At 39.8% G+C, this 13,662-nt stretch overlaps 1 protein-coding gene across 1 annotated transcript in view; it reads right to left on the bottom strand.

The window, feature by feature from the left end:
• ZSWIM5 (zinc finger SWIM-type containing 5) overlaps nt 1-13,662 on the bottom strand; it is a 111,619-nt gene that overhangs the window by 67,407 nt on the left and 30,550 nt on the right. The gene's annotated exons all lie outside the window — the stretch shown is intronic.

Here is a 13,662-nt window from a genome sequence, read left to right as displayed (position 1 = left end):
CAGGTGAAGATGTAATGAGCCCTTGTTCTTTAATAGACGAAATTTAAAATGAACTACCCAGAGAGACCCTGTCTCAAAAAACCAAAAATAAAATAAAAATGAAAATTCCTAGACTGACAAAGCGGTTCTGTGGGTGAAGGCACTTGCACTAAGCCTGACAACCTGAATTAGGTCCCTGGGACCCACACAGTGCAAAGAAAGAACACACCAATTGTTTTCTGACTTCTACACGAGCCATGGCACATGTGTGTCCACACACAGGTACACACACAGACAAATAAAATAAATAAAAGTGAAATATATTTATATATAAATAATATAAATGAAATAAACATAAACCATATAAGTATTAAAAATAGTAAAGAATTATTAAGAATAACTCCATATACACAAGTCCAACAACTCTGAGGAAATGATTAATTCCTCCAAACTCAAATAAACAAAAATTTGACGTCAGAGTAAACAGACAAAACGGATGTCAGAGATGAATACTTTAAACTCACTTATGAGACCACGTAACTACCATGGCACTAAAGTGAGGAGGGTAGACAGGGGCGGAGAACAAACTATAGTTTGTTGAACTCTACCCAACCATTAAAATCTCAACTAAATTTTAGTACATTCAGTCCAGAAATACACACAAAAAATAATATATCATTGCATTATATAACATGAATTCTCGCCTATAGAGACTATCTGAAGATCAATTTATACATCATCTTAACAGTCTACAGAAGAAAAAAGTGTGATCACAGGAATGGACATAGAAATTACAATTGGGAAGTGTCTTATTAGGGTTTCTATTGCTGTGACAAAACAACATGAACAAAAAGCAAGTTGAGGAGGAAAAGGTTTATTTGGCTTACACTTCCACATCGCTGAAGGAAGACAGGACAGGAACTCAAACAGGGCAGGAACCTCGAGGCAGGAGCTGAGGCAGAGGCCACGGACGGGTGCTCCCCCTGGCTTGCTCAGCCTGCTTTCTTATAGAACCCAGGACCACCGGCCCAGAGATGGCACCACCCACAATGGGCTGGGCTCTCCCCTACTGATCATTAATTAAGAAAATGCCTTACAGCCAGATGTCATGGAGGCATTTCCTCTACTGAGGCTCCTTCCTCTATGATGACTCTAGTTTGTGTCAAGTTGACACACAAGCCGGGCATGGTGGCTTCACGCCTTTAATCCTAGCACTCGGGAGGCAGATGCAGGCAGATTCTGTGAGTTCGAGGCCAGCCTGGTCTACAGAGCAAGTTCCAGAACAGCCAAGGCTACACAGAGAAACACTGTCTCAAAAAAACAAACAAACAAACAACAACAACAAAAAAACCAAAAAACAAACAGACAAAACAAAAGTTGACACATAAAACCAGCAAGCTACAACAGCCGTTCATGATTTTTTTTTTTAATTTTAACCTCACCTTGCACCCCAGCTGGTATAGAACTCATGATTCTCACATCTTAGCCTCCCAGATGTTGAGAGTAGAGGTGTGTGCTACTATACAAAAGCTCTGTTTGTGATTTTAAAAGATTCCAGCAGACTAAGAATAGCAGGAAGGCCAGATGTGGTGGCGCACGCCTTTAATCCCAGCACTCAGGAGGCAGAGGCAGGAGGATCGCTGTGAGTTCGAGGCCAGCCTGGCCTACAAAGTGAGTCCAGGACAGCCAAGGTTACACAGAGAAACCCTATCTCTCTCTCTCTCTCTCTCTCTCTCTCTCTCTCTCTCTCTCTCTCTCTCTCTCTCTCTCTCTCTCACACACACACACACACACACACACACACACACACACACACAAAAGAATATCAGGAAATTTCCTTAACATTATAAAGGTAATTCATACTTAGTAAAGATCAGATGCCTTCTAGCTAAGATCTGGAACAAGGCAGGAATGTACACTTTTTTTTAAAGGTTTATTTGTTTGTGTATTTCATATATATGAGTGTTTAGTTTGCATGTACGCCTACATAACATAACAGAGCACCAGATCCCATTACAGATGGTTGTGAGCCACCATGTGGTTGCTGGGAATTGAACTCAGGGCCTCTGGAGGAACAGCCAGTGCCCTTAACCGCTGAGCCCTTCAGGGACGCACAGTCTTTCCACTCCTATTCAACACCAGACTAGAAGTCTTAGCTGGTACTCCTGACAGAGAAGAAAACTGTTGTAGGAATCACGCTATTATTACTATGGCTTTTATTAATACTATTATTGACTCTGGGAGTGACACCCAGGACCCTGCACATTGTACTGCTGAGTTACACTCCCAGCCCCACACAGATTATAAATCTACAGTTATCAAGACATTGCTACTGGGCTTGGTTGTGCACGCCTTTAGTCCCAGCACTCCGGAGGCAAGAACTAGGCAGATCTCTGTGAGTTCCAGCACAGCATGATCTATAGTGAACGTCCCATGAAAGCCAGGGCTACATAGTGAGACACTGTCTCAAATTAAATTAAATAGGCATTGTTGTAGTAGTGAAGAGATAAACAACAAAACAGAATATAGCCTAGAATCTTTTACCATAGGGCTGGCCAACTGAGCTTTCACAAAGATGCAGAAGTAATTCAATACATGAAACTAGGCATGTAATAAGTCAGCTATAAGCAAAAACAAACATACCTCATCCTAAATTCATGTTTTACACAAAAATTTACTCGAAATGAATCATTCCTGGTGTGGTGGCACATACAACAACCTCAACATTTAGGAGGCAGACGTGGAAGAAAGTGTTTGAAAGTTAAAGCCAGCCTGGTGTATGTATTGAGTTCCAAGGTAATTATTGGGTTATATAATGGGACCAACGAAGCAACAAACAAACAAACAAACAAACAAATATAAAAAGGCCCCAGATCTACAGGTAGAATACAAATCTTAAGAATTACAATTGGAGGGGGCTGGAGAGATGGCTCAGAGGTTTAAAGCAGCTTCTGCTGGCTGTTCTTCCAAAGGTCCTGAGTTCAATTCCCAGCAACCACATGGTGACTCACAACCATCCATAATGAGATCTGATGCCCTCTTCTGGACTGCAGGCAGAGTGCTATATACATAATAAATAAATAAATAAATAAATAAAGAAAGAAAGAAAGAAAGAAAGAAAGAAAGAAAGAATTACAATTGGAAAGATGATTCAGTGGCTAAGAGCACTGGTGGTTCTTCTAGAAGTCCTGAGTTCAATTACCAGCAACCACATGGTGGCTCACAACCATTTATAACAGGTTCTAATGCCCTCTTCTGTCAGGCAGATGTACAGGAAGACAGAACATTCATATACATAAATAAATAAAAGAACTATACGTGGTAGAAAAATCTTTGTGATCTGTGAGTAGGCACAGAGTTTAAAGGCATATCACCAAAAGCATGACCCATAGAAGAAGAAACTGCGTACACTGGTCTTCATAATTTTTTTTGAGACAGGGTTTCCTGTGTAGCCTTAACTGTCCTGGACTCGATTTGTAAACCAGGCTGACCTTGAACTCACAGAGATCTGCCTGCTTCTGCCTCTCTTAGTGTTGGGATTACAGGCATGCGTCACCTCGCCCACGTGGCTAGTCTTCATAATATTTAAAAATTTTCCCCTACCAATGTATTGTTAGATGACTGAAAATACAGGTAACAAACTGGGAGAAAATATTTGTAAGACAAATACCCAAGAAAGGTCTTGCATCCAAAATTCATAATTATTTGACAAACCTCAAGAAAATAAACAACCCAATTGAAAATGCATACAAGATTTGGAAGTTATCCAAAGATTACACACAGGGCAAATAAGCAAATATAAGATGGTCAACATTATTATCTCTTAGGAAAACTAAAACCACAATAAGATACTATTGCATATCTATGAGAAGGCATTGTAAATTTTTTCTCTAATTTTATACAAAGTACTGGTAAGAATGGAGACCAATGGGGGACTCTCATGGGGATGTGAAATTATATAGGCACTGTAGAAAAACACTTGGCAGATTTTAAAATAAAGTTTAATGTATACTTACCATATTACCCAGCAATCCCACTCCTGGGATTTCTCCCTAAAGAAATGAAAATTTATATTAACACAAAAAAAAACCCTGGTTATCAATACTTACTGACGCTCTTATAGTTGGGCAACCATACGTTGGAAGCAATCTGAATATTCCTTAGCAGGATAAGCAATTTGTAGTATATCTACATGATAGAATACTACTCAGAAATAAGAAGAAGCAAACTACAGACTCGTGTAACAAACTATTAGAATATCTAAGACACTGTATATTGAATAAAAGCAGCTATCTAGAAAGGTTACATACTGCAAAACCTCGCTTCCCTAATATTCAATGTTCTTTTTGGGTTTGTTGTTTTGAGACATGGTCTATCTATGCAGCCCACACTGGCCTTGAATTCGTGACCCTCCTACCTTAGCCTCCCGAATGCTAGAATATAGGTATGAGCAGCCGTATCAGCTATATAACACTATTAAAGACAAAACTACAGTGATGGAGAACAGATCAAACACAAACTACAGTGAACAGATCAAACACAAACTACAGTGATGGAGAACAGATCACTACCAGGTGTCACAACATGACTGTAAAGGGAATTCAGGGAAGTGAAGAATTTTGTATCCTGAGAGTAATACTGGTTACATGAGTTTATCCTTCTGTTAAAATGCACAGAAATATAAAAAAAAAAAAAGTAATGTTTATTAGGTTTTTTTTTTTTCATGACACGGTTTCTCTGTGTAGCCTTGGCTATTTTGGACTCACTTTCTAGACCAGGTTGGCCTTGAACTCACAGCAATCCACCTGCCTCTGCCTCCCCAGTGCTGGGATTAAAGGCGTGCACCACCCTGCCTGGTAGGTAATTTTTACAAAAATGTTAAATATCTTTAAAGCTAAAGAGAATAAAAGCCAAAGAAGCGGAAGAACGAGCAAAGGTAAGAGGAAGCTACGAGTAAGTATTTAAGGATCCTTATGAAGACAGTGACTCAAGGATGAGACCTCAGCTAGTCACACGCTCTCAACAGGGAAGACAAGGACTGAGAAATGGCACTGAGCAACGGAGAGGTCACTGGTGGCTCTGATGACAAGAGATCACAGGTATTAACTGAACATTGGTTTAAAGATACTTAAGCTTAGCTGTTTGGGTTAAGATGTTTCCAGGCCTAGGTAGGTGTTTTAAGTTGATAATGATGAGATATGATAGATATTGATTTACATTCAGAATTTTAGACTCACCAAGATAGGAAAGATGTTTTCTTCAAGGCTGCCAAATGCAAATAGCCAAAAACACTATGAATGTAACATTAATATAATTTCTGGTTGTTTCATGGTTCTTCTTGCTATATGTAGTTCATTTTATATATGTGTAATAGTATAAATGTATTTATTAAAAAACACAAATAAATTAACTTCAATCAAAAAAAATTAAAAGGAAAAAACAGATATTTAAGAGAAAAAATGGGAGAAGACAAATGGGAGTCAAAAAGTATAGGCAACTGTAAGTTCCACCGGGAAGGACAGAGAGGAAATATGACAACTGACAAAAGCAGAGTTGCAAAGTTTTTGGTTTTGCTGTTGTTTGTTTGAGGCAAGAAGAAGGAACCCAGGCTCTCACTGGAATACGCTCAGATCCACGAGACAGTGTTTTCAAGGGCAAGAAATAAAGCTGTGTTTCTACGCTGATATGAATATCCAGGAAAGAATGAAAAAGTAATGATGCAGTCCAAATGATTTCTACTAGCTACTCTCCGACACATATACTATAACCTTTTGTTTAATATATGCCGTGAAGAGGGTAACCATAAAGTTTAGAAACAGGCAAAACTACACGTTATCAAGGATTTCTTTGAATACATACATACATACATATATATAATGAGATAATATACATAGCTGGGTGAAGGGGAGATAAACCTATTTCTGTTTTCATCCCAAGTGTGGGATGGAGAAGAGGGCACGACATTTACCACTTAGATGTGAAAAAGCAGGATGTTTTTCCACTTAGAAGTCAAACTACTTCGTGGGAGAGCTTGGTGAAAAACATCCTTGAACAGACTGAGAAGAGAGATATATATATATGCCCAAACCAGAAGAATAGGCTTTTGGTTGGAACTTGGCTTTGGCTGTTCATCCCTACACTTCAAGAGGCTTCTACCAAGAACTGCTCCAGGGAAAACGTCAAGGCTTTGGACTCCAGCTGAGGCTTGAGGTTCCAGCTGCTGCTCCCTGTGCCAGCAGTAACGCTGGTGGAATAGATGGTGTGCTGAAACCCTGCTGGCTGACATTGTAGTGTTCTTTAATATCCTTTTCTGGTTGTTTGGGTTAGTCAGGTTGTTAGGGAGGTAGGCTCATTTAATAAGTTCATAATAAAATATAATTGATAAGAAAATTGAGCCTACAGCTGGGTGAGATGGCGCACGCCTTTAATCCCAGCACTCAGGAGGCAGAGGCAGGAAGATCTCTTGTGAGTTCGAGGCCAGCCTGATCTATACAGTGAGTTCCAGGGCAGCCAAAGTTACATAGTCAGACCGTGTCTCAAAATAAGTAAATAAATAAATAACAAATAAAATACATAAAATACATAATATACATATATCACGTACATTATATAACATGTATATACAAATTTATTATATAACATGTGTATATATAAATATATTACATGTGTACATATAAATTACAGAAATATCTTCATTCTCAAACTCTCTAGATATCATGTACCCATGCATAAATGCACACACACAAAACAGTATATTTTCATACTAAGTAAGCTTTATCCAATTCACGTTTATAATCCTATACCTAAGAAAGTGTAATGAAAAGTATCTGCTTAATGGCTACAGTATGTAATAAACCAGATCAAGAAAAGGCTTTTTAACTCCTTTGGCCAAGAGTTAGGGAAATGGCTACTGACAAAGTACCCACTCCACACAAGCATAAGACTTAACTTTGATCTCCAGAAGCTACTTTAAAAAGCTGAATGTGGTGGCATATTATTCTGGCTAATCTTATACCAACTTGATACAAGCTAGAATTATCTGAAAGGAAGGAACCTCTATGGAGAAAAATGCCTCCAAAAACCCAACTGTTAGGCATTTTCTTAGTGATTGATAGGGGAGGGGCTAGCCCACCGCAGGTGATGCCACCTTAGGGCTGGTGGTCCTGGGATCTATAAGCAGGCTGAGCAAACCATGCAGAGCAAGCCAGCAAGCAGCACCCTCCATGGCCTCTGCCTCAGCTCCTGCCTCCAGGTTCCTGCCCTGTCTGAGTTCACGTCCTGACTTCCTTTGGTGATGTACAGTCAGTGTAAGCTAAATACACTCTTCCCTCCCAAACTTGCTTTTTTGGTCATGATGTTTTGTCACTGCAACAGTAACACTAATTAAAACACATGTCCTTGTAATCCCAGCACTGGGGACTCAGAGGAAGGCAGATTCCTACAGCTTGCTGGGCTAGCTACTATTCAGTGACCTCCACAACAATAAGAAACCCTGTACCAAAACAAACAAAACAACAAACAAACAAACAAAAAATCAAGGTGGATGGCTTCTGAGGAACATTTGAAATACTCTAGGTTGAACACTGCCCCCCCCACAAAGACACACACAATTACACACGCATGCATGTACATACACACAACTACACCTGTGCAAATACACCCACACACTGGCATACACACAACCGCACACACAACAGCACACACAGATGCACAGGCATGCACACGTCTATCTGCGAATAAACAAACAGAAAAGTTTTGGCAAGCTCTGGGATAAATTAACTACAAACACCCTTTACATCACAAAGTCATTTCTACCTCCCTGCCGACTCCATACCCACTACCATGATTGTCCTCAGTCCTTCACTACAGATCTACTACGAACCTGGCTGAATTCTGCATTCTCACTGCTAAAAACATAAAGGGGTTTTCCTTTTTTGTTGTTGTGTTGGAGACAGCATCTCTTCTGGGGCTGGGCTTGAACTTGGAATTCCCCACTCACTGCAGACTCTGGAGTGCTGAGAGGTATTGGCCACTTCATCCAGCCTTTTATTATACATGTTCTACAGTGCTTTCAGGTAACAAATACCATCAAACTAATAAAGGATGAACATTATCGACTTCAAAGAGAGATAGAATGCCCCCAAATATAGTATTTTTGAGTGTTGGGGACCAAAGCCAAGGCCTTACACACGGTAGGCAAGCATACTACCAATGAACTGCACCCGTAGCTCCCAAATCAAGTATTTTAAAGTGAAGAAAAAAAAAAAAAAAAGATCTTAACTCAAAACATGGCTAAACTTTTATGAAGAAACAGCTTAGATAAAATATATTCATTCAAGAAACAATTTTCTTATAAAAGCACTTCTATTTAACTGTGGGGGGGGAGGAGGCAGACCCTGAAACTTGCCAGCTTCTCACTTATAAATATACAATTACCATCTACCCTCAACGGAAAGGTCTCTGCCTTGTAGAACTCAATTGTGCATTCAAAACCAGTCCTAAGAAAGGCCTCTAATTTGTTCCTTTGTTAGTCAAGTGGTTTATGCACACAGGAAAAAAATAGCCAGATGTAATACAAAAAGAACTAGGAGGGGGAATCACCTTTCTTACTTTTTTCTTAAACTCCAATCTTATTCTTCCCTTTTTTTTTTTCCATCTTCCCTTTACCCCCAAAAAGCAGGATCTTTGCCAAACCCCACAAAAACCCTGAGTTCCCTCTCAAGCATGCAAATGTATTTTCTACCCAGACAACACACTCCCTTTTTAATGAACTTAAAACAACAACAACAACAACAACAACAAAACAATCTGTGCATGCCCATAGAAAAGAGAAAAACTGCAATGAAAGAAAATACAAACAGAGATGTGGGGGAGGGTCAAGATGGATACGGCAAGTCTGGAGCTTAACAGACAAAAGATAATGAAGGTGAAGGGATTGTAATCAAACAGAATGGTGTGCAGGCTGTCATTTCATACAAATTAGAATCAGAAATATATGAATATTCACTTGAATAAAAATCATTCATTATATGAGTGGTCCTTCAAGTAAAAGGACCTCTGTCAAGGCCCAATGTGGCTGGCATTCTTTGTTTGATTTTGCAATTAAAGCAAAACAAAAACGTGTCTATAGAAGAAAATGAGAGAAAGTAATGTTGCCTGAGCACAAACCCCAAAGCCATCAAGAGCAGGAGTAAGTTTCCTCATGATATAACCAAATGCTATGTCAAAATTAGACATGCACAGAGTGCTAATAAAGGACAAGAGGCTCTTCAGCCGGTCACATGACGCAGGGTCCCTCCAGATGCACATTAAGATTCAGATGTGAACGGTAAACAGAGTAGGCTACAGAGTAGGGTTGAGGACTTGAAGAAAAACACAATGCAGCAAAGGTCATCAAAATAAAAACTGTCTTCTTGCCTCACAATTTCAAGAGAACTTTTATTGAAAAAAAAAATAGCTGTGAACCAATTTAGGCTGAAGTAATTACAACATTTTTACAATCTAACCTCTTAATGATGAATAGAATTTTTCTCCCTGCTTAAGGATCAAATCAGTTGGGCTCTACACTTGTCTGGCACCATGCTGTGGGCTATTTCCCTTAATATATAACCAATCAAAGATGTATTCAGGCTTTTGTGAGACCCAAGCTCTGTAAGGGCATATTCTAGAGCATCATCAAGCTTCTCTAAAAGAAGCAAAGCGGTATCAGCTATAGAGGAGCTACGCTCAGTGGCTCAGGTCCCAAAGGCGGATGCACACTGGACCCTTTTATAATATACCAAATGCTAAACACTTTTTCTCATGGTACTTGTCCCATAATATTTATAATGCATTTTCCTCCTTTAACTCATACTAGCACAGCACAAGATCACAGTTGCTTAAGGGGGAAAGGAAAAAGCAAAACAAAGGGAAAAAAAATAACAAAACACCACTAACAACAACTAAATACAAACCTCTTCACACTCTATACTTGATAGAAATACTGTAAAATGAGTTGTAAGTACTAACTGGAAACAAATACTATTTTATTGGGCTTAATGATAACTATACTAAAGTAGTTAACCTAAATCTTTTCAGAATGACCATGTTCATATGAAGCATATGTAAACATTACCACTGTTAAGTTTATTTATTTATTTCTGGTTTTGAGACAGGGTTTCTCTGTGTAGCCTCGGCTATCCTGGATTCACTTTGTAGGCCAGGCGGGCCTCAAATCTCAGAGCTCTACCTGCCTCTGCCTCCCTGAGTGCTGGGATTACAGGTGTGTGCCACTGAGCCCAGCAAATCCATACTTTATAAGCAACAGTAATTTTACATATTGGCATGTGTAACCCTTCCAGTAAGGTCTAAGCCTGGCATTTCAGCACGGACAGCTGCACTGCTCTGCCCACTGCAATGGCTGTCTACGGGAGCAAGCGGCTGGCTGTTCCCGAAGCAGCCATTTTGTCTGCTCAAACAAAACCAGGCTTCCTGCCTTTCTCTGACTCTCGGTTTCTGAGCTCAGAACGAGGCCTGCTCGCGAAGTGGCCCCCCCAAGTCAAGCCTGGCTCTTGTTGCCACCAGGCTCGGGATTTTGGAGCCCAGAGTGCACCCTTTTCTGCCTAGAGCGTGCACTTCCGGTTTTATGCTCGACCAGACCAAGTGCCCCCCCCCCCCAGACAGGGCTGGCAAACTGCACCATCTATACTGAGACAAAGCCTTGGAAAACCCTTCTAGCAAAATGCATCACAGCAACCAAGGATTTAAAGAGCAAAGAACATGTGTGTAAGTAACAGTTTTATATTAATTAAGTTTGTATTCATTTCTTTGTAACAGATTCACAATCTATAGCATCTACAGGATGGCACTGAGTATTTAAAGAGCTATAAATTTTGTTTATACTGAAAAATAGCATGCAACTTTAGGATAAGTTATTTTGTGCATACCAGTATTCTTGGTGGGTGGTGGTGGTGGTGGGTGGTGGTGGTGGTGGTGGTGGTGGTGGTGGTGTGTGTGTGTGTGTGTGTGTGTGTGTGTGTGTGAGTGTGAGAGTAGTTTTTTGCTTGTTTGTTTTGTTTGTTTTTCTCTGTGTAGCTTTGGCTGTCCTGGAACTCACTCTGGGAGAGAACCACCTGCCTCTGCCTCCTGAGAGGCTGGGATTAAAGGTGTGTGCCACCACCACATCCTAGCTTGGTGTGTTTATTTTTTGAGGCAAGCTGAGCTAGGAGGACTGCAGGCATCTGCCACCACACTTGGTCCTACTGTATTCTTTATAGAATAATACTTTGTTGATTTCCCCTTATAAATAGTGTTAAAGTAAAAGTAATGACATAGTAACTTTTAGACTACCATAAGAACATTGTTATAAATACCGATGGGTTGGGAGATCAGTTCAGTGAAAAGCACGTGGGTGGCATTCACAAGGAACTGGGATTAATCCTCACACCACCAGAGAAATAAATTCTGATATTAGCACAATTTGAACATTACTCAGCCATAACAGAGAAATCTTGTCTTGAAAAACAAAAACAAACAAACAAACAAAAAGAAAACCAAAAAGAAATAGAGTGCTGATGCATGAACCTTGAAAGTACTGAGAAACTAACCAACACAGAAAGTCCCAGAGTAAGCAGGGTATGGTGGCCCACGCCTTTAGTCCTAGCACTTGGGAGGCACAGGCAGGTGGATCGCTGTAAGTTCAAGGCCAGCCTGGTCTACAAATCGAGTCCAAGACAGCCAAGGCTACACAGAGAGACCCTGTTTCGAAAAAAATTTAAAAAGTCCCACATTGTAGGATTCCTTTTACATAAGACACCAAAATAAGAAAGTTATATAAGTTGTGAGGGAAAACGGGAAATAATCACTTAACAGGAACAGAGTGTTGTGGGGTGATAAAAGAATTTCTGAAACCAGAGAGAGAGATGGCGTATCTATAACATCACCAATGCAAAATGTCACTGCATCAAACATTTTTAAATGCTTAACTAAGTTATGGAAATTTCATCTCCATTAAAAAAAAAAACAAGGAAAAAGCTTCTTATTCTTTATGACAAAGTAAGATGTTACATGTCGGCAGGCGGAAAGCAAACGGTAACATTAGGGTAAAAAGGATGTACTGAGAGGTGACAGAGCAGGGCTGGGGATGTCTTCGCTCGTCTTCAGTCGCAGTGCTGTGAGTTTACACACCTGTAACCCTGATGCCTGGGAAGCAGAAGCAAGAGCTCCAAGACTCTACATGGAGTGTTCAAGCCTAGTCTCAAAACAAAACCCCAAAACACTAAAATACTGATACGTAACATAGTGAAAGGTTAAATATTAAAAGTCATTGTAGGTGTGATAAAATTATAAACATAAAACCATGACAGCAATCAATCAAGTAAGCAAACAAAAAGCAGTCCTCCCTTACTAAACAATTTAAAAAGCATGGGGGGGGGGGTAAAACACAGGAAATGAAAACTTAGGATAATACACTTACTGTCAGCCTTGGACCACACACATGTGCACATCTACAGCGCACACACACTATACAGATATATAATAATTTTACTGTAAATGGGTTTAATTCACTTATTGAAAGAGAACTCTTAGCCAGGTGTAGTGGCACACACCTTTAGTCCCAGCACTCAGGAGGCAGAGGCAGGCAGATCGCTGTGAGTTCGAGGCTAGCCTGGTCTACAAAGCGAGTCCAGGACAGCCAAGGCTACACAGAGAAACCCTGTCTCGGAAAGAGGGGGGGGGAGGGAGGGAGGGGAACTCTTTTCAGATGGATTCTAAATAAAATTTAACCCTCTACTGTATACAAGAAATATACTTAAATCAGAGATTAAGAAGGCTAAAATTAAAGGATTAAACAAGAATACACCAGATAAAGAGAAACAATAAAGCATTATCTTGATGCCTAACAAAATAGAATTAGGGAAAAATAATAAAATAGGACAAAGAAGGGTATTTTATAATGCTAAGTGACAAAACTGAGAGTAAGAATATAACAGTTCTCCATGTCTATGCATCAATTTAAAAACACTAACATAAGGCAGAAACAACAGGAGATAAAATAAGAAATATCTTTTTTCATTAAACAGTATGTCTTGGAAATAATGGAATCTTTTAATAGCTACATAATGCTTCATTGTATTTATATTTTCTATTCGGTTTATTCAGCCAGTCTCTGTGTCTGGCATTTTGGTATCATTGCAGGATAAATGCATTTTGTTTTGAGACATGAAAAAATGGTTTTGAAAAGAAAAAGAGGGGTGAGGTGGGGTGGATGTGATAATGACAGTGATACCACTCTGACTAAATAGTGTGAACTTGTCTACAAAACAGAAGAGAAGGAGAGGAGGAGGGGAGGCAGAGGAAGAGGAGGAGAGGAAGAGGAAGAAGAGATGCCAGACATGGTAGCGCTTGCCTGTAGTCCCAGCACTCAGGAGCAAGGCAGGCAGATCTCTGTGAGTTTAAGGACAGCCTGGTCTACAGAGCAAGTTATAGGACAGCTAGGACTGTTATATAGAGAACCCTGCCTCAAAAAACAAAACAAAACAAAAATAAAAGGAAAGAAGAAAGGAAGGAAAGATGAGAAAACAAAAAGGTAAGACTAATGCTCTTAAAGAATGCTCCTTTGCCTTTTCCGCATGTGACAACGTGGTGAGATGGTCCTGCATGAAACAAATAGGGCATGCCAAAAATGTAGTGCTTTGGTGTTAA

This window comes from Acomys minous (genome assembly GCF_964271855.1).
Source record: "Acomys minous genome assembly, chromosome: 6".
Taxonomy (NCBI): Eukaryota; Metazoa; Chordata; class Mammalia; order Rodentia; family Muridae; genus Acomys; species Acomys minous.
This window is presented reverse-complemented; position numbering and strand designations above follow the sequence as displayed.